The sequence below is a fragment of the Tympanuchus pallidicinctus genome, unplaced genomic scaffold, assembly GCF_026119805.1.
Source record: "Tympanuchus pallidicinctus isolate F22 unplaced genomic scaffold, pur_lepc_1.0 scaffold12, whole genome shotgun sequence".
NCBI classification, from domain to species: Eukaryota; Metazoa; Chordata; class Aves; order Galliformes; family Phasianidae; genus Tympanuchus; species Tympanuchus pallidicinctus.
Window position 1 is genome coordinate 16139425 of NW_026294637.1, and position 25433 is coordinate 16164857.

The window sequence follows — 25433 nt, forward strand, 5'->3', positions numbered from 1 at the left end:
GTGTGTAAGCAGAGGAATAACGTGCACTTCCTTCCAGTCCCACTGCCAGTTTTGGTTGTTAGGGTTTCAGTTGTCTCAGTATATGTTTGGAGTGTGGCCTAACATTGTTCCCCTTTACAGTGCAGACCATTGGAGAGGAACGACGTGTAATTTATTTATCAATACTGACAGCATCAACATGTTGACATCCGTGATAGGTGTAGAGGGTTACAGTAATGAGGAATCAGTATGTGTTCTTCAGGTATTTATTCTAGATTTCTGGGAATGGTCCTAGGAAAAAAAGAACTGTATTGTTTGTTTGTTTTTTCTGCAGATTAAAGAGCATGCCTTTGGAATATGCAGAGAGCTACAGAGCATTTTTTTCAGTGTTCAAGCTTGAAGCAAAGCAGAATGTGTTGGATGCAGAAGCAGAGGCATCTGTAGAACATCCAGGAAATATGTTAATAGAGGTAAGTGAACAAGATTGAATTCTTTTAGTCCAATATCTGTCAGCACAAAAGATGTGTAGACCCCTGCCGATGATTTGCAAACCACATCTCTGCTCCTGCTGTATGTTTTGAGAATATCAAAAAGCACAAACGTATCATATGCCAGAGATACTTACTGCTGTACATAGTAAGCACAGTTTGCCCAGCAATAACAATTGTTGTCCAGGGAGAAACAGGAGGAAGAGGCTGACAGAGCATCTCCATTTCAGTTACTCCTGTGATTACAGCTCTTGTGGAGTTTGCACTCCATATCAAACTGCTGTCATGACTGCTGAGGTTGATATCAAACTGGTCTTAAGGTTGGGAATACATTCTTGTCTCCTTGCCACCTCCATCCCATTGCCTTTCCCACAGAACCAAGTAGAGACAGCACAGCAATGAATATAAGCCTGCTGAGTTAACACTGTGATACCAATCCATTCTTCCACTTTGGGGCTTCAGAAGCAGCAGTATATCAGGCATATGTTTTTCCTATGATTTACCTTTCTAACTTCCTCCCTTAGTTTTGTTTCTGCTGCAGCACTCACTGATACCAAAATGAATTGAAGAATAGCATTCAAATGCTAATGTTTGCATGCTGCTTTCACCACATCTCTGACTGATTCATTTAAAATCAAAACTGCCAGGATTTAAAAAAGAAATTCATGTGTGGTGTGGCAGCACCAGCATAATGGGAGATTTTGATTCTTGAGCTGCACATAGGTGTCCCTTTACAACAAAAAATGGAGTTTAATTATAAAATAAATATTCCTAATAAACCATCTAATCTAACACTTCACACAAATCACATTCAGTTAGCCTTCATCTTTCAGGTCTTTTCACTTGGTTGTGCTCCCAAGCTGACTAGGAGGTGCAGAGCCATCATGGGCATGGCTAGTCTTAAGAAAGAGGAAATAGGGGAAACGTGAGGAAATCTTAAGGCCTCTTCCTGAGGGACCCTGTTAAGATCAAGGCTGAACTTAAATACCTTTATGCTATTTATACCTACCAACCCCCTACTTTTAGAGTTTGCTTCATTAACAGATTAAATTAGAATAATTGTATACGCCAGCTGTCAAGGGAGAAAGGAAAAATGAAGAACATAGAAGATGGTAGGTATGAGTCTCATGTTCTGCGTACTTTGGGTAAATCACATCAAGAGAGGAAGCCATATTCAGGGATGACATCAAAGTATTAACATTTTACTTTCTGTTACTGGAATTTAAATGGCTGATGATGTCAGAGAGCTGTGAATGAAGACAGAGTTGTTGATGTTAGCTCACTGTGAGAAGTTGCGTAGGCTAGCTTTTCCTTACAAGACATTTTACAGCCTTTCTTACATGAAGGATTTCTCATGTTTCTTTTGTGCTAACTGTTACCTCTTTTCTGGTGAAAAGAGAATTAATAGCACCATCCTCAATTCCACCCATTCTGAAAACAGCTATCAGTTCAGCTCACAGCTATTCATATCTTCTGGTATCAACACAGAGCAAGAGTCTCTTCCCAAAAGAAATTGTGATTTTTTCACAGCGCCTACATCAGTGAAGTTAAAAACATTCAAAAGGAAGAGGTAGCTTGGATGAAGTTTGGAGTGTTCTTTATTCTTGCCTTTCCTCTGCAAAATATGAAGAAATTTGCATGTCATGGTGGATTTCAAACTCTTGCAGAATCTGCCAGAAGTTTCCCCCTTTTGTTGAAGCTCTGAAAACAGGAATTTTTTATGACCTGTTATGTTTTGCATACCCCTAGTACTGAGAAATTGATTAGCTTCGTATCTGAGTTCGCAGTATGGAATGTTTTTCACCCTGGAATAGTAACTTCCCTCACTGGAAGTAAATCTTCCTTATCATTTGGCATTTTGGCTCTTTAACCATTGTAATAACAATAAGAAAATCTGAACAGATCTGAAAATGTCAGGCAACAATTTGTTCTCCGGAGTAGCTCACAGTTTAGGCATCAGAGCATTATGAAACCAAAAAACATATTCACAGTGTGGTTAGAAAACGAGCATGATAGTCAGAGGAGGGTGTCTGAAACTGTTCAGCAGAAAATTGACCTAGTGTAGCTGTATCTTCTGGCTGGTGGCTGAAGTGGCAATGTTTTGTTTTGGTTTGTTCTTCATCATTGGTCTGTAACTCTGTATTTGTCATTTAACATATGAAGACATAGCTAGAAATCTGGATTATGCTGTCCCTACAATGCTTTGCTGAGAAGCTGGGAAGGAAAGAGGGTGAAATATTTATGAATATACTGAAAGGATTTGTTCAGTTCTTTAGTATGTTGTGTGTTCTGTTAACCTGTAATGAAGAATGCTGATTTTGAAACAAGAGTGAAATATCAAAGAATTCCATTTCAGTAGTACAATGTTGCTAACTTTTTACCCCAAAGAACTCAGTACAATACTTTTTTCTCTGTATGCTTTGCACTTTGAAGTTTTACTTCATTGAAATGGGACTGGTAATAAAAGCGTTGGAGTTTCATGTAAAGGCAATCCATCAGGTTTTTAAATAACTTCAAAATAGTAGGTTTCTGGGCTGATGGAACAGGGGAAGGGTAAAAGAATCAATTCTTCTAACTTCTTACATTAGAAAAGCATGGAAATCAGTGGGAGCAAAAGACTATCCAGGGTTTTGCGGCCTTTGCTGAGTGTAAGAGACACTCTGAAGCATCATCTCTTCCAGAGCAGTGCCACAATGTGTTCAAAACTGTTTCATACAGCATCATTCTGGACAAAATATCTAGCATACAGCTAGACAACTGCGTTATACTATGGGTAAACAGCTGGCCCAAAAGGTTATATATAGTAAATGAGCTTACATCAGGCTGGTGACCAGCCACTAAGGGAGTTCCCCAGAGCTCCATTATAGAGCAAGTTTTCTTTGATGTTTTTATAAATGTTCTGGATGCAGGACTCAAGTGCATACTGAATTAGGTGGAGTATTGACACCTTTGCAAGTGAAGAGGCCTTGCAGAGAGATCTTGACAAACTGAAGCGCTGGGTAATCACCAGCCACGTGAAGTGCAACGAGAACAAGTGCCAGATTCTGCACCTGAGAAGGGGGTGACCTTGGCTGTACGTGCAGATGAGAGAATGAAAAGCTGAAGTCCAGCCCCACAGGAAAGAATCTGGGGCTTCTGGTTGATGGCAAGTTGAACGTGAGCCAGCAGTGTGCCCTGGGCTGTATCAGGTTAGGGAAGGAATTGTCCCGCTCTGCCCTTCACTGGTGTATCTTCACCTCAAGCACTGCATGCAGGTTTGGGTACCACAAAATAAGAAGTTGTACACTTGTGATCCTTGGGGTTTTCTTCCAACGTGGGATATTCTGTATATACATGTATTCTCAGAGAGAATCATATATATTCTATATATACTCTATACACATATTCTATATATGATTCTCTCTGAGACAAGGAACAGGTGAAGGGGTTCAATAAGACACCCTGTGACAACTCCACCAGTGATTTTATACGTTTGTCTAATTTAGAAAGCAAGTTCTGAAAAGGCTTTATGCTTTATGTTAATCTAAATACAAGTAAGAAAAAACAGTGCTTGTTTTCTGCATGCTGCTGTGAAAGTTAGTTATGTTGTGGTGGTGTTTTTACCTCCATGGTGTTTTATTTGATTAAAAATATCAGTTTATTTCCTTTTTATTGGGCTGCAAAGTCTTAATGTGTATAAAAATTATATAGAATCTGTCTAGATGTTTCAGAAATATTGTATTGTGGCACATGGTCACTCAAGGAGTGACTTCACTTTTTTGGAAGCTTCTCCCTCTGAGAGCATCAGGAGCCAATTTTAGTGCCTGGGGGCAAGTCAGAAGCAAGATAAGTAACCCTTGACATGGAGCTTTGGCGTTTGTGAACTGCACATAGCAGCAATCCTTAAACAAACAATGACAAAGGAAAGAAGTATTTTTAAACCTCAGCGTGGGTAAATAAATCCAGCTACCACAGCTAGCACATAGAAGGAGTAGGAAGCAGGGTATTATTGACAACTAAGGAGCTACAGTATTACTTATAGCTGGTTTTTGCTTGTTTTGTGGGTTGTGCATGAAGCTGTCTGACTAATCAGGGATGATAAGGAGTCGCATTTTGTGGTGTACTTAACAGGAAATGATGTCATCTGCATGCATGGAGACCAGCCGGAAAGTGTTCAGACAGGGATTTCTGAGTGGCTGATGAGGTCAAAGGTGGGAACCAAATACAGTCAGATTTGATAATAGTAGAAGAGTAGAGATTGTTTTGAGACTCCCTTCCTAAACAGAAGGTGAACAGGGGCTATGAAATTTGTCATTTGGGTTCTGTGATAGTAAAAACAGAATTTCTTTAGAGAAAGGTAAAATAAGTCTATCTGGAATGTGCTTTTGAGGTTGGAAGCCAGTTCCAGAAAGAATTTAAGGAGCTAGTGTGAGGTTGTCCTTTTGTCACTCTTCAAAAGAAAAAAAAAAACCAACTGCTGAAGGTATTTGGGATTCTTACTCTGTAAGACAGGGAGAATCATTTAACTTCCTTGTAGGAGGTTTAATATTTTTTTTACTTCTGCTCTTCAAAAAAATAAATGAAAAACCCCACAGAATCAGAAGTTGTGTGCAAGAAAATGATCACGTTTAAGCATAGATTTAAGTAGGTATACCCTTATGTGCAGTGTATATGAAAGAAAATCTGCCTGCTTTCACTTGTCACGTAATTTATAGAAGCTTTCAGTTCATGTTATTCAGCAGAGCAACTCTGCTGGGGGTAATGAAAGACTAGTAAATGACCAGCTCTAAAAGTTCCTGTGATGTTTTAAATGTGAGTTCTAGAGAGAGATAAGGGATTGCTTAGCAACTATGGAAGCACTCGGGCTCTTGTTTTATAAAAGCTCCTGAGATCTCTCTGTGGAGAACTTCTATAGTATCTGTTTGGAAAGTAGTCTGAAATATCTCTCCTGATGCTCCTTCAGTAGCTGGAAAGCTTTAGAATGTAAGTGGATCACTGAAACTGTTTTTCAGTATGTAAAGTCTTTCAAAAACAGATGGAACAGAGGAAGAAATACGCTGCACAGATCTTACCTTGATTTTTTTCTTTTTTTGGGGGGGAGAGGGGGAGGAGGAGGGGAGAGGTTACTAATCATGTTCTACACTTACTTACAATTGCAGGGGATTCAGTTGTGTCAAAGGAAAGAGCCCATTCTTTAGAGCTGTAAAGCTCTAAAGAGAGAGGCTGTGCCTTAAGGAATATATGCATCTCCCAGTAAAACTAACTTTTTTCTTAAAATCAAAGGAACTGACTTGTTAGCAAGCAGGCAGTCAAGGAAGGGAATATAGTTTTTTAGCAGCTCAATGCCAGTAAGTAGATGTAGCAAGTAGATGTTATTGGGATGAGGATGACATAACCCTTAAAGACAGAAGAGTTTTGGAGATGAGTGTAGATCCTGTAGAGGCAAGCTAAGAAGCTGAGTAAGCAGGTAAGGTAAAATAAATGTCAGGCTGTTAGTTCGGAGACCTGTGTGAGTGGTGTTTGCTAATACAGAGGTTCCATATTGCATCTCAGTCCCCTTTTTCCTATCATATTCCATAAGGCTGACTCTGAATTTTGAGCTTTTGAAAAGTGCAGGTAATTTGCAGAAGGAAAATTAATTGTATTCAACAGAGGATTGCTATGGGATCCTCCTTGATTTCTAACAGTCACATTCTTTCAAGTTTGGTAATGTACTTAGTGATAATGAAAGCAAGTAGCTCATTGTGTTGGTATGAGCAAGGTGTAATGCAAATGGGCATTGTGCAAACATTGTCAGACTGCCAAAGCAAATTATTTCAGGTTAGTCCTAGCCCTCTATAAGAACAGATTGTCTGAAAGCCTTACTGTTATCTGTAAACTCCTATCTGGAGATCTTCCCAGAGAGCAATACGTATGACTGGTTTCAGGGCAGGATCCCTGCCATAACAGAGCTCGTATAAGTACTAAGCAATTGATTCAGTGCTTAAAACCAAGCTTAGCCTTGTTTAGAAGCTTCCCAAGCTGAAAGTCCAGCAAACCATTAGGGGCAAGCAGTTTCCTAATGGTGCACATTCAGCATCCCCTTCTTAGACCCAGCATTCTCCATTGATGGGTATGGAAAAAAGCCCAGAGAAGATGAACACAATTCCTGTCACTCAATGCACTCGCAGCCAGCAGACAGACTGGAGAAGAGTTTTCTAGACTAGAATCACCAGTATGCTGGTACATATGTATTAGCGAGCTGAAGGCTGTGTTGTTTAAAAATTATTCAATTGATATCAAGAAGTCTTAGAATTAAAGTTAGTGTCAAGCAGAGAAGCATTGTGTAACCCTGACTTGCTCTTCCATTTGGTCACATCACTAACCCCTCTGCTTGTTATTGGTACCTGAATGTGTAGAATCCCCAGAGCTGTAATAAAAAAAGACCTGTTGAGCATGTAGAACTGGGCAAAGGAGAATGGCTGGAAAACTGAGACCCCTCCCTGCATTTGCACAGCAAGCATCTCTTGTAATTAATAAGCATATTTACTAGTCACAAGACTTTGACAAGTAATGCCTCAACAGCTCAAACCTTTGAGGTACAAGTCATTCCTCAGCTTTAAATGAGAAGCCTTGATCTGAAAAACATTGAGTGAAGAAATGAAATGTTTTAAATGTATATCTTAAGCTGCTTTTTTAAACAAACGCCCAGAGTATGACAGGGCTAGAAGGTTGAAGGAATATATAACTGGGCTTTCAGACTGTAATGTACCTTTACCCACTCCTATTTCAGCTATTATTGCAAGGACTCTGGTTTTACCCAAATTGACAGCAATGTGGCAGAGATTACTTCTACGTGTTCTTTTTATGTAGATTTACCAGCAATTTAGGAACTGGACAAATGAAACTCGCCAGTGAACCTATGGGGTACATCTGCCTCTTGTCCAACCGACAGAATGTTACCAGTTAGCTACTGCCCCAGCCAGGAAAGTGTTACCTTCTTAGTTCAGATTGTGTAAACTCATGCATTTAGCTTGGAACAGTGAAGTACCTGGACTGCTGACAACATAACTACTCTGACAGAAACAAAAGGCATAACTGTGCCTTCCCTTATATGCAGAACAGTAGGAAGTTATGTCCAGGTAAAGCAGGATACATGATAGACTGGCCCCCATCTTATCTTTTCCCTATCAGCTTTTGTCAGTGTCATATGAATGCCACTTCCAAGATCCTCCAGGTGAGGAACTGTCCACCTGGCTCACGGGTACTTCCTTTAATTCATAGAATCATAAAATTGGATTGGAAGGGACTCCAACTAATTCTAAAGGTCATCTAGTCCAATTCCCCTGCCATGAACAGGGAAGCTAGGTCAGGTTGCTCAGAGCCTGGTCCAGCCTGACTTTGAATGTGTCCAATGGGGCATCCAGCGCCTCTCTGGGCAAGCTGTTCTAGTGCCTCACCACCTTTGCTGTAAAAAACTTATTCCTTATGTCCAATGTAAATTTTCCCTTCTTTAGTTTGAAATCATTTCTCTTGTCCTGTCACAGCAAATCCTGTTAAAGAGCTTGCCCCCTTACTTCTTATAGCCTCCCTTTCAGGTCCTGGAAGGCTGCTTATAAGGTCTCCCCAGAGCCTTCTCCTCTCCAGAGTGAGCAGCCCCAGCTCTCTCAGCCTGTCCTTGTAGGGATCCACCCCTTGGATCACTTGTGGCCCTTCTCTGGTCACAGAAGTCCACATTTCTCCTGTACTGAGCGCTCAACATCTGAACGCAGTACTCTAGGTGAGGTCTTAGCAGTGCAGAGCAGAGGGGCAGGATCACCTCCCTCAACCTGCTAACCATGCTTCTTTTGATGCTGCCCAGGATACGTTTGGCTTTCTGGACTGTGAGGGCACATTGCTGGCTCGTGTTCTGCTTGCCTTGAGCAATGGCAATTCATATGTCTGTTAGCATATTTCAGCATGTCTCTAGGAAATTAAGTATGCTTGCTGCAAAAATCGGTACTACTGGAGTGAAAGTAATTTGATAAACTCAGCAGGTCAGATTACAGAACATATTTTTCAATATTTGCTCACTACAGGGTCTGGCTGTATTTAAGATGAAGAATAATCAGAAACAAAGTTATTTAATAGCTCTGAAATAGAAAACTTTTGGTACAGCTGTGCATGCATGAAATTTTTGTATGAGAAATCAGTCCTCTCAACTGCCTCGGATATCATAGAATCGTTAAGGTTGGGAAAAATCTCTAAGACCATCTAGTCCAACTGTCCACCTACCACAAGCGTTACCCACTAAACCATGTTCCATGTTACCACATCTGCGTGTTTCTTGAATGCCTCCCTGGGCATTCAAGGGCAGCCCATTCCAGTGCCTGACCACATTTCAGAGAGGAAATTTTTCCTGATATCCAACTGGAACCTGCCCTGGCGTGACTTGAGGCCAGTCTCTCTCATCCTATTGTGGCACATCGAATTACAGAATCCTTAGAACTGGGAGGGACTTAACCTGGCCAACCTATTCCTGTGCCCCACCACCCTCACTGTAAAATGACATACATGACAGATACCATATTTTTATAAATGTTTCAGTTTTCTTGAAAGAAAGGAATTTTGCCATTGAGTTCTTAAAATGCCCTTCTTTACTGCAATTGAAAGCCACTCTAGGTGTAACTCAACAGATATCTGTTGGCTGATACTTTCTCCTTTTCATCCCTGAGGACACTTCTCTGCTCCTTCCATCCCTACTTTGCCATTCCTTAGAACATCTTGGTCACTTAAGGTGTATTTGGTTCCTTGCCATGTACATCTATCTCCACACAGGGAATTAAAACTTGAAGCTCTTGCTGGACAGTTTGATGGAAATAAATCTACCCACATAGTTCTAATGACCTGCTTGGTGGATATGTGGATGTGCACACTGCTGTAGGAGTTTCAGTCTCTGAGCTAAAAACCTGCTTGAATATCTCAACCAGGGATGATAAAGACTTGTAGACTGTTGTTCACTGTGGGCAGAAGGAAATGCCTTTTATACTCCACAGTGTAAAACCTAGACTGTGTCTGTTTGAGTGGTTCATCTCAGTGCTGCTATCAAATTTAGCTTCACATTTTGTCTCGGTGGAGTCCTGTAATCTGTACCTAACTGTGCCATACAAAATGAGATTGCTTAAGCTATTCATCCTTCAGGTAGCAAAAGGAGATGCCATTAATTTCTGCAAAGACTGGGAAGATGATAGGACTGTATCTAGCTGGAGCAGCAGGTGAGGCAGAACATAATAATGTGTAAGGGATCTTAGCAGGCATTGTCATTTAATTCTGCAATAACCAGAAGTGGTTGGAATGATCGTGAAGTGATAGGAAAAAGCTTTCATCAGCATCACCTGGATCGCTGGCTGCTGTGTCCACAGATTATAAAATTTATTGACACACATTTCCAAATTCATTAATGCCCCTTGCTGTTTATTAGTGTCTCTGGCTTTATTGTTCTCTAATGGTGACCAGATGGTTGTTTAGCCAAAAGGCTTTTCAGTGATACCACCTTTGAGAAAGAAGCTAACTATAGCATGTGACTAAACTGCCAATATCCCTTCCATTCAAACCACATAGTCTAGAATTCATAGCTCCATTTCCAGGGCACTGGGTTTTATTCTTGAGTTTGTCCATATTTGAGATCATAACATAGCATGAACAAAGATATTGACAACAAATGTAAACAGTTCTCTGTCTTTGACACTTCCAAGTGCCATATTCTTTACTTTTGTGTGAAAACTGAGTTGTGTGCATTGAAAAAGCAGATAACATCTGAAAAGATAAAGATGGTGATGATGGGAGCAAGAAGTTAAGGTAGCCCCCACAAAGCCTAGATTCCAGAGCAACAAGATATCTATGCAGTGCTTGATACAACGCCTATTAAAGGACAGTGCAAGTCACAATACATTTCCACAGCCATGTCTTTGGGAAACAAACATCTTATGAGCTGTGTTGCACTGGAGATGGGAGAACCACTTCTTTCTTGTAGAATGGATTCAGGAGTGGGCTGGTTCTGAGGGAATCTTTAACCCCATTTAGTTATTTATTACTAATTGAATAACCATGCAACCCATCATTTGTATTCAACACTGATCCACTATTAGAGAGTTTGATGGCTCAATATCAGTCCATTAGCAAAACATTTTTCTTTCTATTAAGTGTATTTGTGAAGGGAAGGACAAATAAATGAGCTAGCAAATAGCCCAGCGTGCAAGAGGTTGGGTAGGAGATTAAGGGGTAACAAAGAGTTTTTGGTTTGTGTTTGTATTGTTGCATTTTTAAAGAAAATCGGAAGAAAATAAAATATTCTGTTTGATTTAAATCAACAAATAAATTTGCTTTTGTAGGAGGCACTGACCTAACAGAACAGTGCATGGCAATTGCGAGAAAAGCCCTGGGCTATAAAAATCTGCTTTCTTTTTTCAGCTTTTTTCAGAACATTTAAAAAGAAAGCACAGCTGCCATTGCAAGAACTAACTTCAGGTCTGAAAATGTTCCTGTTGTGAAATGCAGGTTACACAAGAAAAGAAATACGTTTGTCTTACTCTTAGAACCAATTCTTCTACTGAAGTCACAGAATCACAAGGTTGGAAAATACCTGCAAGATCATCCAGTCCAACTACCCTCCCATTCCTATCAGTGCCACAAGCTACTAAACCATATCTCATAGCTCCTCATCCAGGCGCCTCTTGAACACTGCCAGGGATGGCGACTCCCCCACCTCCCTGGGCAGCCATTCCAGTGTCTGACCACCCTTTGAGAGAAAAAGTTTCTCCTAATATCCAACCTAAACCTCCTCTGGTAGAACTTCTGGCCATTTCCTCGGGTCCTACTATTTGCCTGGGAGAAGAGACCAGACCCTTTTGCACCACAGCCTCCCTTCAGGAGGTTGTACAGTGCCATGAGGTCTCCCCTGAGCCTCCTTTTCTCCAGACTGAACAATCCCAGCTCCCTCAGCCACTCCTCATAAGACTTGTGCTCCAGACCCCTCACCAGTTTCGTTGCCCTTCTCTGGACACGTTCCAGGGCCTCAATGTCTTTCTTGTAGTGAGGGGCCCAAAACTGAACACAGCACTCGAGGTGCGGCCTCACCAGTGCTGAGTAGAGGGGGATGCTCACCTCCCTGCTCCTGCTGGCCACACTATTTCTAATGCAGGCCAGGATGCCGTTGGCCCTCTTGGCCACCTGGGCACACTGTCGGCTCATGTTCAGCCAAGCATCAACCAACACCCCCAGGTCCCTTTCCTCTTCACAATCATCCAGCCACTCATCCCCAAGCCTGTAATGCTGCATGGGGTTGTTGTGGCCAAAGTGCAGCACCCGACACTTGGCCTTGCTAAACCTCATCCCATTCATCTCAGCCCAGCGATCCAGCTGATCTAGATCCCTTTGCAGGGCCTCCCTGCCCTCAGGCAGATCGACACCACCTCCCAACTTGGTATCATCTGCAAACTTACTCAGGGTACACACAATCCCTCCATCTAAGTCATAAATGAAGATATTAAACAGGATGGGCCCCAGTACCGACCCCTGGGGGATATCACTTGTAACAAGTCCTTTCTAATGTTTAGGAAATCTAAACAACCTTCTACATCAACAGCAATGTGAGATGCTGTAATTTTTTTATACTACGTAAATGTGATTGAAGCTATTTTTTCATTTTTCAAAATTAATCTTTACAAGTTTTGTACAGCTCTGTTTCCATGTATTCTCAAGCTACAGAGTATGCAAGTGCACAAATTCCCAGCACTCCTACCTTGCAAATAGTGTGATTCTAATGCATCTGTTGGTGCAGAATCCAGAAAAAATATTTTGCTTAGCCAATTCCTGTTCTTATTTTCCTTTTTCCCTTTTTCTTTTCCTAACCCAGCACTCCAGAGAGCACCAGTGGAATTTCCTGGTGGCAGGGCAACATTATATCCCATTACAAGTGTTCCACATGTTCTGTATTAGTTGAAAAATTTCTACTGTCAAAAACAAATTTCCACCTGTTGCCTTTGAAAATGCTGTCTCTTTCTGTCTGACAGAAGAGAGCAGAGGCCCTACTTCATATTTCTTGCAAAAATAGAGATTTGCATAGTGTGCACAGCCCATGGCTCTAAATCCCATGTTTATTGACATCTGACTTTGGCATTCAGCTTTGGAGTGATGAAAGACTGAGAAAGTATGTAGAGGTGTGACAGAAAGGAGAACAGCGAGCTTGCAGCATTGCATAGATTTAAAAAGCTGAAAGTGTCCGCTTGCTCTTTGCTACGGTATTTGCTGCACATTCCCCATGAGTGTAGAGGTGAGCTTGTTTCAGTTAAAAATGCATTTAAATTGAACTAAGAGTCTTCTCTGCTCTTATTTTTGTAGCAGTCCTTATACAGTATCTTAGAAGAATCCTATCATATGCTCACTCAGCATGAACATCAAGTAAGACACGTAAAACAGAAAGGATATACTTTGGTGAGATAGATAGTCAAGTACTTGCTGTCTGCAGTAGCATTACTTTGATTTAGAGGACAGCAGTAAAAAATTGTTCAAACTTATGTAGAGGCAGATTTCTAACACCTGGAATGTAGTGTATGGGTGTATACAAACATATGTGTGTGAGGAGTGCTTTAAAATGTATGCCTCTGTTTTATTATGCAGGCCCACGGCATCAGAGGCAGATGGTGGTGGTATGGCAGAGGGGACTGAGCCTTCCCATCAGTGTTCTGGAAAGATGCAGAGAAATGGACCTTGTCTGTATAAGGAAGGTCTATTCTAAAAGCCTCATTCCCTGAATATCAACTCAATAATGGCAATTGGGTTATCTGGAGTCACTGTCTGCTCTTCTGAGATGTGTCACAATCCAGGAAGAGTTAAGCCTTTGTACCTACGTAGCAAACAGAGTACCAGCAGCAACTAAATAGACAAATACATACACAGTAATGTTGCAACTGCACTGGTCCCAGCTGCCCTATAAAGTGATTCATTACTTGACTGATGCTATTCTCAAGCTCTTTTTATTTTGTTTTTTTTATTAATAGAGTCACAACTACCTGGGTGTTTTAGAATATAACACTAGCTTCTTATTTCTGCTGTTTTATGTTGAGTATAACTTTTAGTTTCCTCAGTGGTGGCAATGATTTTATACACTTTCACCCACTAGGGGCTACTTTTAGAACTCTATTTCTGAAGAGCCAGGGTAAAATTTCCTTTGGTCCTTTGTTTAAAAACTATATTAAAACATTCCAGGATGCTTTTATTTTTTTTCTTTTTGAATGTCAGCAACACGCTTGGTTTGATGCAAAGATGAGCAGGTTACACGTTTCCTGCCTGTTTCTCACTGCACTGTGTAAACACTGAATCCTATCCTGAGATTCTGTAAATATGAAGTAACGTACGGCTTATTTTCTCATTTCATCTTCTTTTACTGAAACAGATGAAGATTAATCCTGGCCAAGATCACTAGCTAGGGGAGAAGGCTAGATGTAACGTAAGGCTATGTTTGTGGTATAGAGTTCCTGTGTTTGCAGGCTGTGCGTTATGTAGGGCAAAACAATCATTTAATGATGTAATTTAGACCTCAATTACAGGCTGTGTGAGACAGTTGTTTATGTTTCAACATTCTTTGTTTTGCACAGGTGCAATAGGGCATCTACGCTTCAACTTGGATGCAGGAGTTTCTGCAAGGGAAAGTAATCGATCAGAAGAAATTCTGCAGGTTGCCATCTGAAGTACCTTTACCTGAGAGCATCTTCAGTGCTCCTTTTCTCTTAGATTATTATGGCTATCATCAAGCTTAAAGCAATAAAGGAAAAGTTTTATCAGTAACAATACAGTAACAGCAAAAATGCTGAACAAAACTCTACTTCTCTTGCACCTCTCATTGTGAGAGGTGAGACACAACTCTCTGAGCTGTGTCTGATAGGGTTAGATACCTTCTGTTGCCAGTTGAAGGACTTCTGTGAAATGGCCTTGCACCTATTTTCGGATCATGGCTGTGTCTGAGAAGTCGCAGCAATGTATCTGTGCAGGAATGAACAATACCAAACTCTTAACTTCCTAATGCTGACCTTGGCTGTCTTGGCCTACAAATCTCTTCCGCAACACAGTGACAAAGAACTTTTTTTCTGCCATTTTAGCAGCTGTGATCCTTGGGAACACAAGTTTTGTTTCTTTTCAAAAAATACAGACTGAAAATAGCATGATGGTCCTGGTGCTTCTCAATCAAGTGGGTTCACAGAGCATGAAAAGAATCCTGTCTCTCAGAGCAGGTTGCTGGTCCTTGCTGTTATAGTGATTGTTCTGAACATCCTAATGTTGCCTGCTTTCAGCTTGGCAGGCCTTTCATGAAATAAGCTGTTTTTCTGCCTTGTCCATAGGCAGTGTCAGCAGCCACAGGTTTTATTTAAATACATGAATGTTCTGGAATCCATCACTCGTGCAGTGTGACAGAAAGTCAGGCTAAGGAATCACAGAATCACAGAATTGAAGGAGTTAGAAAGGACCTCAAAAGATCATTGATGGAGTCCAACCCTGCTGCTAAAGCAGATTCCCTTCACATTTCACTGTAAATTACAGTAGTAATTTACACTTGCTGAATTTCCTGCTTTCTCACTCTTCATCTTTTAGTGCTGCTCCAACCAGAAGTCCTCTTGCATGTAATCAGTAACTTGGAAAGGAGAGAGGTTTGTTACTCTGACAGTGGGCCAGACCAGTGCCTGTGTTGTGAGTCCCATCCATGGTGAAACAACATTGTTTGTCATTGTAAAAAGGACAGTTTTTAGGTTTTTTTCCCAGTGCTCATTTGCAGTTGTCAAATTTATTCTTCCCTGTTGTATTAAATTATTTCCAACAATTTTGTGACAACATAGCTTAAAAATGGCAAAGGTCATAGGGGTTTTTTTGTTTGTTGTTTTGTTGTTGGTGGTTTTTTATGAGTATCTGGTTCCATCTCTTGGGAGGTTATTTAAAAAAATTAACAATAACCTTGAAAATAGAAAGGGACCACTTGTACAATAAAAAGCAAATTATTTATGGCAAAAATACTACCAACATTTGTATGACCCAGGATAGTCTGGAAAGGGAAGTTAAAGATGCACGTTATCCTTCTCTCTCGGTTTTTCCTACTTCACTGTAACAGTGATTTATGTATCTGCTGTCTTAGCCACAAATGGGAAAAAATGGATTAGAGCGAGATATCACATGGCACAAAATCAGTTCTCCTGCTGCAGTTGCTCCTGTATGCAGGCAGAACCTCGGGCCAGATTCGTGCCAAGTCTGACTTCTCACCCAGAGGATTACGTAGCACTGCAGCACCACATGTCCATGCCAGCCTTAAGCAGGCTTTGCAGCCAAATGTAAATCTAGGCATTTGATTCCCACGCGTTGCCAAAAAGCTTATACACATGCCGTCTGTGACTGCAAATATATTTTGAAGCTTTCTACTGTCAGGAATACTTGGGAAGGAATATCTGTCTTGTTATCTGTTGGGGTTTATGATAATCAATTCTAATAATAATGGGTACTGTCTATTATTACCTTGAAGCAGTGAACTGAAAGCAAGCCCTACAATGAATAAAAGCTTAGTTGGAAAGAATTCTTTTGTTCTCACATGGGTTTGCTGTCATCTCCTGAAATGTTATTAATTTCCTTTTGGAAATTGCTACAACAATCAAAGCTTGATATTTTTGCCAGGCATTTGGTTTGAATAAACAGCTGTATTGATTTACAGAGATGCTGGGCCTCCTGCCAGTTGTTTCTTTGCACTGCCACTACGAGTATGAAAGGATACCTGACACAGTGTGCCCTTGACTATGCTGTATCTTGTCTGCTACGTCCTACTGTATTCACTTTCTTTCTGTTTGTGAAGGCTGGCCAACTATTAAAGAATGTAATGATTTATGGTGTGAAAGCTGGAAGTGGCCAGCTAGTTCTTGGCTGGGTTCTTTTCATCCCAAACCCACATGTTTCTCAATCCCCCTGGGGATCCCAAGCGTTTCCTTCCAAGCTGTTTTAAGCATGAATCTGCTTCTCCATCTCTGCTCTTTAGATTTTAAAAAAGAAAATGCCTAGAAAATGCCTTTCTTGGAGACATTCCTTCAGTAGTCTAGATGAGAACAGAAACTATAATTAGAATGGAAGGCTCTGACTGAAGATTTAATACGTCTTTCCTTAAACAAGCAATTTTGACACTGAGTAGTTACAGTTAGGGCAATGCTGGCTGTAAAATCTAGTTAGAAGCTAGACAAATATGAGATGTGCCAACAGTGCTAGCAAAACTAGCTCAGTTGTGTTTGTGGGATGTGATGCCATAAGAATGTTGGTAGCATAGCCCGGAGGCTTTCTCCTGCCAGAGAGCTTTCAGTGCATCAAACAAGACATCCCAAGAAATGATCTGATCATTTCTGAGACCCCTCAGCAGTTTAAAACACAGTCTGTGAATGAACAAACAGCTGGTTTTGGACATAGATGGGCATTAGAAAGGTATGGTACATGAAGGCTACTGAGGAAGAACTGCATTCCAATTTCTTTTGTTTGTTGTGATTCAGCATGTTAAGTGCAGACAGTAGCATCTGTTTACCATAGTGGCAACTGTCTCTTTAGAAAACAAGTAACCTGACAAGATAAATGCTGTAATGCAAATGTGATCTTATGTTGACTTCCAGTAAATTCTGGCATATGTTCAGTTAGTAAAGGGAAACAAATCTTTGTATTGTAGCAGACTTATGATTAACAGTCAGGATTAATGTCAGGTTGCTAAGTTTTGTGATTAGTTAGTTGATTCTGCACTTGGAACTTTCTTTGTCTCACTCATTTGGATCTTTCAAATGCTTCAGATGGGGCAGGTCTGACCATCTGCAGAACCTTGCAGAATTTGCCAGAAGTGACAGTGCCTAAAGCACCATCTCCCTTTGTACTTTTGTCAGCTGACCCAGAAGTTGATTTGGAAGGTAGACAGTGCTCTTTGCTGCTCTGCCAGTGGAAATCCTCAATCTAGCTGACACATGTTCCAATTGCTTCTAACACTAAACTACAGTAGAAAAGGACCTAGAATGTTGCAGCAGGATTTTGAGTCTGTGGGCTGGATGCTGTTCCACTAACAGCTCGCCTTTACCCTTACTCTTTGTAGAAGCAGGAAAGGAAAATCATTTACAAAGATTCTAACACCCCCCGCTCCCCCCTTGACTCCATCAGTGCTATACTCTTCATATAAATGCTTTTCTGGTCAGCAGTTGCAGTTTTCTGTGAAGAGTGAGTGTCCTCTTCCAACCTGGAGCCTAAGGTTCTCTCCCTGCTACTGGATGCCTGGAAGAAAGCAGAAGAACAAGATGCATTTGTAGAGAGACTTATTCAGATATTTCCTCATCTCTATCTAATCTGTGGTTTAGACATCATCTAAATAATAGGAAGACGATGGTCAAACACATTGTTAGTGTGATAAGAATGAGGATAAATTTGAACTGTTCTTCTGTAGTTTGTAGTTTCTTTCATTTTGCCTAGTGTCTCCTTCAGGTAGGTGCAGTGGAATATCAAATGCATGTTTCTGTTTTGTGGTTGTTCATTTGAGGGTGTTTTTTTTTCAGTTCTTTTGCAGATTTCCTTCTCTTGCTTATCTCAGACCAGCACTGGTCTAGGGAGTGCAAGTGAAAAAGCACTGGTATCAAAGTGTGCTTCTTTACAAATATGATAAACAGTAGAAAAATAGTATGCTCCTGAGATTTGTAAGAATATGGTTTTTGTTCCTTCTCTTTTTTCAGAATTAACTTATGCATTTCTGACCATCTCCAAGATGCTGTAATCCTTGAGTCCCTCTAGCTACTTACAAATTGTATTTTGGAATGGAGCCTGAAAACTGAGGGGGTCTTCCACATTCAGGTATGAGCTTTTTTTTTAATGCTGACATTGCTCATTTACCTGAGTTTTGTCACAGGCAGTAAATGCTATACATTGTCTTACATAGATCAAAATCTTCATAGCTGGTCCAAAAGATCCACGTTTTCAGATAAAGATCTCATTTTTGAGTGAGTGGACAGCTAGGGAATCCTGACAGAGTAAAAGAACAAATATGCCAAAAGATAAGTAATTATCCTCAAAGAATAGCTTGTAAGTCGACTTAAGCACGTCAAAGGGATTAAGTAATGCATTGTTTACCACCATGTTCATGTTTCTATATTGCTGACACTGAAATTAGAGGCTAATTAGTCAAGCAGCTAGTTCATAGTTTTCCTAAGAGTGAACTGATGAATCTTTTTTACCATCAGGACAATCAAGTTGAACAGATGCTTCTGTCAGAGATATTTTAATTAGACTTAAAAATCTATCTAAATTCTCCCCCTCTCCAACCTCTTACAAAATGGAATCTGCATTGTGGTCTTCAATGTACAGTCGAGTTCCCAGCTTTATTCCCCCTTTCTAAAGGTTAAAAATGGAAAATAGTACATTTAACAAGTTGGCATCAGAAGCAAACTGCTTGAGATGTCTTTTTTTCTATGCTGGAATTCTGCAGTTATTTTTAATAGCTGTGCCACTGGTGTCTTCTGCTGTATTTTGAGAAATCATTTGATGACTGAAATGTAAACATTAAGCATTGAAAAAATTTGGCCTCAGTAAACTGATCACATACATGTAATTTTTGCTTTCTGTTCTGCGTGTACATCTTGTGAAGAAGATGGCCAGTAATCCTCGTGTATTTGTATTGCATACTTCTAAAGGAGTTTTCTTGTTTGTCTGATGCAGAGTGCATTCCTCAGAGAACAACAAGGGCCCGTAGGGAGCAGATTGACACCTCTGACCCTTGCTGAGCAGGCTGAGGTCATTCTAGGGGTCGTGTTTTGATCTTCTCCTTTAGATCAGCACTGAGTGGAGGGGATTAAGAGATTGTTTTCTGCAGACTGTGCAAGGGGTCCACTACTGAGGACAGCACTGGAAAGAATGTTAGTCATTCCCACTGACTGCTATGGGAAATCCATAGGATCACTGCATCAAGTGCTGGGATTGCTAGAGAGTCTTAGGATAGAAGGAGTCTCTGGCAAGGTGTATCTTACCTAGCTGTGATATTTCTACAGAAGATGCTATTTTACTGCTTATTGATTTGAGATGTGTATTTCATGCAGGATTGACATATTTGCTATATTTTTTTCCAAGTGATTTATCCAATAATCTCAAATTTAGATTAAAAGAAAAATGTTAAGCATTTCATCCCAAGTTTTTTTCTTGCCATTCTTTTTGCCCATGTAAAACTACATTTGTGGCTTTCTGGATCACAGCATTTAAAGGAAAAGCAGCTTGCCCTATAAATTTCTATCAGTCCCAAAGCTTGCCTTAAACAACTAACTAACAAAACTTTGTGCTTGAGAGTCAATTCACTCGACCTACCAGTATTAAAAAGCAGCATCAAAGAATGGTTTGGGCTTGAATAAAATCAGTGCAGAGAAATCAATTCTCCTGGGGCACAACTTAGAGCCCAGACTCTGGCGTTGTTCTCTACACATTGGCAGCTGAGTTCAAAAGTCTGTTCTCTCTTTCTAAGTTCAGCCTGTCTAAGGCAAAGGACACACCCCCACAGCAGTGATGCAATATAGCCACAGGAAAACTGCATTCCTCCAAGTATTTAGCTGTGGTGAGAAGCACAGTTTATTAGACGGTGATTTCAGGACAACGCAAGTTTTCCCACTTCCAAGAACAAAAATGGGAAGGTGTTACAAAAGGTAGCTTTAAAGTTATTAGAGGCCTATGCTGCTGCCTATCACCACAGAATGTAAACATGTTCCATGTACAATAGCTTTGCCTGTTTGCTTGATCTGTTACATCAAAGGAGTATTCTTTTTCTTCCCTTCACATACTTATAAATGGGAAATATAAATCATGTAATAAATTGGTAGCTTATGCAGTTGAAGAATTACTATACTGGGCTCATTGTGCTTTTTTTGCATCAACTCGTGTGCCTTAGCCAAGGAGTGCTGTTCTTTAACCGTTTCCTCTTTCTACATCTCTGACTAAATTGCAACTTTACAGTTAATGCAGAAAAAAAAAACACCAAACAGTCACTACTTCCACATTGGTTCTAATCTTACACTAGTGAAAATCTGAAGTATGAGATTAAGTTATGAAGTTATTTTCTATTTTACTTGTGTCTTAAACAGATGGATGGCACCACCTCCCAAGGCTAGGGCTAGAGAACCTTTTTTTTTTTTTCTCTCCCTCTTATGATTTCAAAATGAAGCCACATCAAACCAACCCCAAATACCTGTCTGCTGACCAGAGCTGTTAAGTTCTGGTGCCAGGGAAATGAGCCTGGCCTGACCTGAACTAATTAAGTTGGCCAAGGCACTTGAGGATAGCTTAAAGATGAGCATCAGTGGGAAAGGCAGGGAGTAAAACTACCTTCTTATATATGCACATATTAAAGGAAACAGGCTGCTTGAAAAACGTGGTGAGTGAATGGCACCACAGGCTGCTGAGAGCAGAGTCTGGAAGTAAATGGAGATGACTTTTTATACAGCAGTCCTCGAAGAACAGAAGGATTGATTCCTCCCTGCTCTCCCTTTATTATAAAATTACTTTCTGCTTAGATTCTAAGAAATTATATTTTTAGTTTCTGAAACGTCTGTTTTGCAATAATGTTGAGGGGATTATTGGACCATTCTAACACAAATTATCTTCAGAGCAGATCTAAGTGGTAAATAACCTTCTTCGTTTACAAGCAGTTAAGCTGTACTGGCTTGACTCTGTAGTTGTTACTGTTGCTGCTAATTTTGTGTGCTTTGTTGAATATGCTCCACGTTTAATGCTTTTCTGTTTCCACAGAAACAAAGCAATGGTTGAAGAAATGGAACTGACAGCAACTAAGAAGCTCAAATTTCCACATCTTCCTTCCTTGACATGCCTTGAGGGTGCTAAGATACTTCAAGAGATACTGTATGTGACAAACAGAAGTCTAAGCTACCTGCTATTTGTTGCTAGTGCTGATAATTCCATCTTCTAAGAAGTCCAGCGTAAGTAACCATCATTTTCCTACTTAAAATTTCTCTGCATTTTTGGCTGGATGTGTTTGTTAAACTATGCAGTTTAGCACTTGTCAAACGGCAAGGGCCAACTCTTAGCTCTGTTTTGAATGAACTGTCTCTCGGAAAAAGGAGAGAGGGAATGTTTTGGAGGGCTGTTCCATAGTGTGCTTCATAGAGTCCAGTACACATGTTCACTGCAGTGAGAAAGAAATACAGTGGCTTGCAGCTAGTTGAAATTTGTTATGTGACCAATTGCTGTGAGGAAACAACCTTATTAGACTTCAGGTTTCATCTCAATTTGTCTTACAGAAGTTTTGTTTTTCTCTATTCTGAGCTCCTCCTGTATGAATGTTGTACTATTGAATCCTTACAAAGAAAAGAGGTTTGTTTACTGCATTGAAAACAAGTATGAGATATAGAAGAATGGGTATTTTTCAATATTACATGATTTTTTTTCTATGTCTGATTGGTGTCTTAACCTAAATAAGGAATGCGAAGGGAATTAATAGTGAGTATCTGTAGGAAGAGGTGTTTCAGCAGTTGGATCATTATTTTCATACTTAGGAGACCCAAGTCCATTCTCTCATGAGTATGCCTACAGTGGGCAGGTGGTTTCACCTTTCTGTGCTTCAGCTCCTCGGTTCTGCACTAAGGCTAATTGCATTGCCTCATTACAGCTTGCTGTAGGGGAGCACCAACCTGATGTATTTTGAAGGAGATTGGGTGGGAATCATTGCAGCCATGGTGCTTAGTATGTATTTCTTAAAGAAGGCACTGGGCTGTGGCTCTAGCAAAGGCTGTGACACTTATTCCACACTCCACTCAATGAACTTTCACTTAACTGCTCAGAGAGGATGCAGGAGAGGGAGAAAGTCCCAAGCTGTTGTGGTAGGTCTTTTTTAAGGGACTTGAAGGAGTTAGCTTGCATTAGGGGCAGAGTGGTAGGGTGTTTGTTTTTTTCCTTGTAATTCCCCCTCCTCCACAGAAAATACTGAGGATTATTTGCATGTGTGTACACAGTGGGAGAAGATGCCCAACTGGGATCCAAGCATGAATGAAACAGAGCTTGCAGTTCAAAGCCAACACAGTCTTGAATTCTTGCTCCTAGGGAAAAAAAAAAAAACAAAAAACTTCCTTTATTTGTTACTTTACTAAAAAAAAAAATATATTGAAATTAAAATCCCTCATCTTCCTTTTAAAAAGTGCATGCATTTAAATAATTTAAATCAGTACACTTCCTCCAGGAGAGGAAGAGAGGGATATTCCTTTTTCCCAAAGCCTGTTTTTAATCACTGGCTGAATTTTGAGACAATCTCTGAACATTCAGCACTTGTGGTCAGTTTTCCCCACCCAAAATGTTAGTGGTTTTTGCAGACATTCCATAAACACAGGAAGCTTTGACTGTGTCTCTAACAGATAGAGAGACAGAAAAGCAAAATACTCATTATAAAGGCTAAGTCTAAACTTGACATGCCAGCTCAGAACAATGATTTATGCAGTCCAGAAGTCTGTCTCTGATAGTCAGAGACAGATGTTTCAAGGAGAATACTGAATATTTGTAAAGCACAATTCTGACAGAACCTGCCTATGTTCTTTTTTAATTTTTTAATATTTTTTTAATTACTGAAATCCTCCCTGAATCGTGGAGCTTTATACTCTGAGTCTATATTTTATGTCTATTAATTTGAAGAGGGGAAAGGGGCAACATGGAAGGCTGCAAAAGTGTGCTGTGCAGAATTCCCTTGGTGTTTTCGATTCTTGATGATCTCGTGGCCATTAGGTCCTAATTTGAATCTGCTAAGTTTTAGCCTTAATTGCACCTGCAGAAATTTCATAGATTGAACATATTTCATCCGAGCGTTCTGTTCTGTTCATTTTAGAACTTCCAGCACCTTACGTAACGTCTGATTTTCCTCTTAACGTGGGAATAGCTGAAGAGAAATTCCTGTCTTTTTTTTCCCTGCACCATTTATTGTTTTTATATAATCCAGTTGTTGTTAATCTCCTTTTTAAAACAGTTCCTTTCACGTTTGTGTTTTTCAATGAGAAATCTTTCCTCTAGTCACTTTCCTCACCAGCCTCAACTTTGCTTTTGCCCACCAATACAGGTGAATACACACCTTTCACTTTACAAGAGCATTTTAATTGTATAATATTCTTTCCCATTTGAGTTTTAATCTTTCTGACCTCATCAGCTGCACGAATAATGATTTAGCAGAACTCCCCACCATTAGCCCATATCTTTCTCATGAGCAGTTGCATTCAGTAACAAATAGCTGGAGTTCAGAACACTTTTTGCAAGGTACATAACTTCACTCTGTTAGTCTACGTTTCTCATTTCTACCCATTTAAAATTACAGCAGAGGACATGAAATCTCTAACAATTTCTGATGGCTTTTGTGAGTAGCTGTTGAAATAACTGAATCTAAGGGCTTTTAATCATACATTTTGAATTTAGGATTCTGAATCACAATAATTTCATATTATCTAGAGCCAGTGTTCTTTAGACAACCTTCCTCATTTTGAGGAATTGTCTTTAAATTCTGTGGTTTAATATGATTTCTCCCTTAGCAGTCAAACTGGAATACAGCGTCCCCATTGTCAGCCTGTTTGCCTACAGAAACTCCATTCCAGAATTTCGTGTTCTGTAGAGGGGAAAAAAGAAAAAGTAACAATCTCAAACAAATCGGACCAAAAAAATACTGATTCTGATTCCAGCAAAGTGGGAAAAAAAAACAGTAGTAGGACTTTCACCTTCATGCTGATAATCTTAAAATAGCAATCAAAACACATGTTTTAAGTTTGTCATAAAATCACTTTGTAAAAATGCATCCGATGGTAGAGGCAGATGTACCCACATGCAGAACTTTAGCACAGGATAGTACAATTAAAATCCCAAACTTCCCTATCAAAAGTTCCTATTGCAGCTCCACCAAGAGAGGACTGCTTAATTTTAGTTTAGACTTGTTTTACCCTAACCACTGCATGTTAACAAAAGCAGAAAGTATGTTCTATTCTACTCTACTGGTATAACATTTAAGCCTCATCTCTAATCCTCACTGCATCACCCATAGCTTAAGTTCAGATAAACTCAAAGTATCATTATCAGGGTCCTGCTGGAAGCAGTTGGATTCAGTTTGGTCAAGCTGTTCATTAAAATTTTATTCACTTTCTGTTTAAAATCTGCCTTTAGTGTATCCCTGCCCTGTCCGTTTTTGCTTCCTCTTACAAGTTTAGGCTGAAATCTGGAAATTCCTACCCCTCTGAGTAATGAATGAAGATGTAATTCCTCCCTGCAAGCTCAGCTTCTTTGGATCTGCTTTGAAATTAGCCCAGTTTCCTGGCCCTTAACATATTTTACTAAACTTGCTTACATGATGGGTTTAACACTGGGTACTCATTTTTGTTTCTAACCTTACAACAGATATCATATGTGAGTAAAGAAATGCCTTGTTTTACCAACTGATGTTGGCTTCAGAAGCCATATTGTGCTCTGTTTATTTACCTTTGTTTGTTTATTTTTATTGTACTGATCAAAAGCTTGGGGTTCCATGGCCAAATGTCACCTGTGTTGGTGTTACAGACAGATATTGGTTCCTTTTCTTGAAAATGGCTGGAAGGGGGACTATTTATCTTTTAATCTTGACGTTATAATTAAGCATAGATAATTAACTACAAGATCTTAACGACTTTATGGCAGTAAGGGACCAGTAGGAATAACTATTACAACAACTGTCAACATTTCTATGCTGTGTTTACAAGATTAATATACAACCACAAAAATTTGTTGCAGACAGAAACTTGGCATTAAAACAGGAAGTCCAGGATTTATTTTTTTTTTGTCTTAAACTTGAATTTAACCTATTTGGTCATTTTAAAGTAGGAAAAAGACTTTGTGGTTGTTTTAAGGTAGACATTCCTGACATCATTCTGCTTTCAGAGTATCTATGGAATTAATGGAGGCCACAGGACTCTGCCCCCTACTTTGCCCCCATTCTGCCTCTCC

General features: G+C 40.0%; 1 long non-coding RNA gene across 1 annotated transcript in view; it reads left to right on the forward strand.

The window, feature by feature from the left end:
* The window catches only part of LOC128075127 (uncharacterized), a 31025-nt gene extending 8746 nt beyond the window's left edge, over nt 1–22279 (forward strand). Inside the window, exons 2-4 of the long non-coding RNA XR_008203659.1 lie at nt 314–449; nt 18179–18296; nt 21228–22279. This is a non-coding gene — a long non-coding RNA (uncharacterized LOC128075127). The remainder of the gene's footprint in view (nt 1–313; nt 450–18178; nt 18297–21227) is intronic.
* The last annotated feature ends 3154 nt before the right edge of the window (nt 22280–25433 follow it).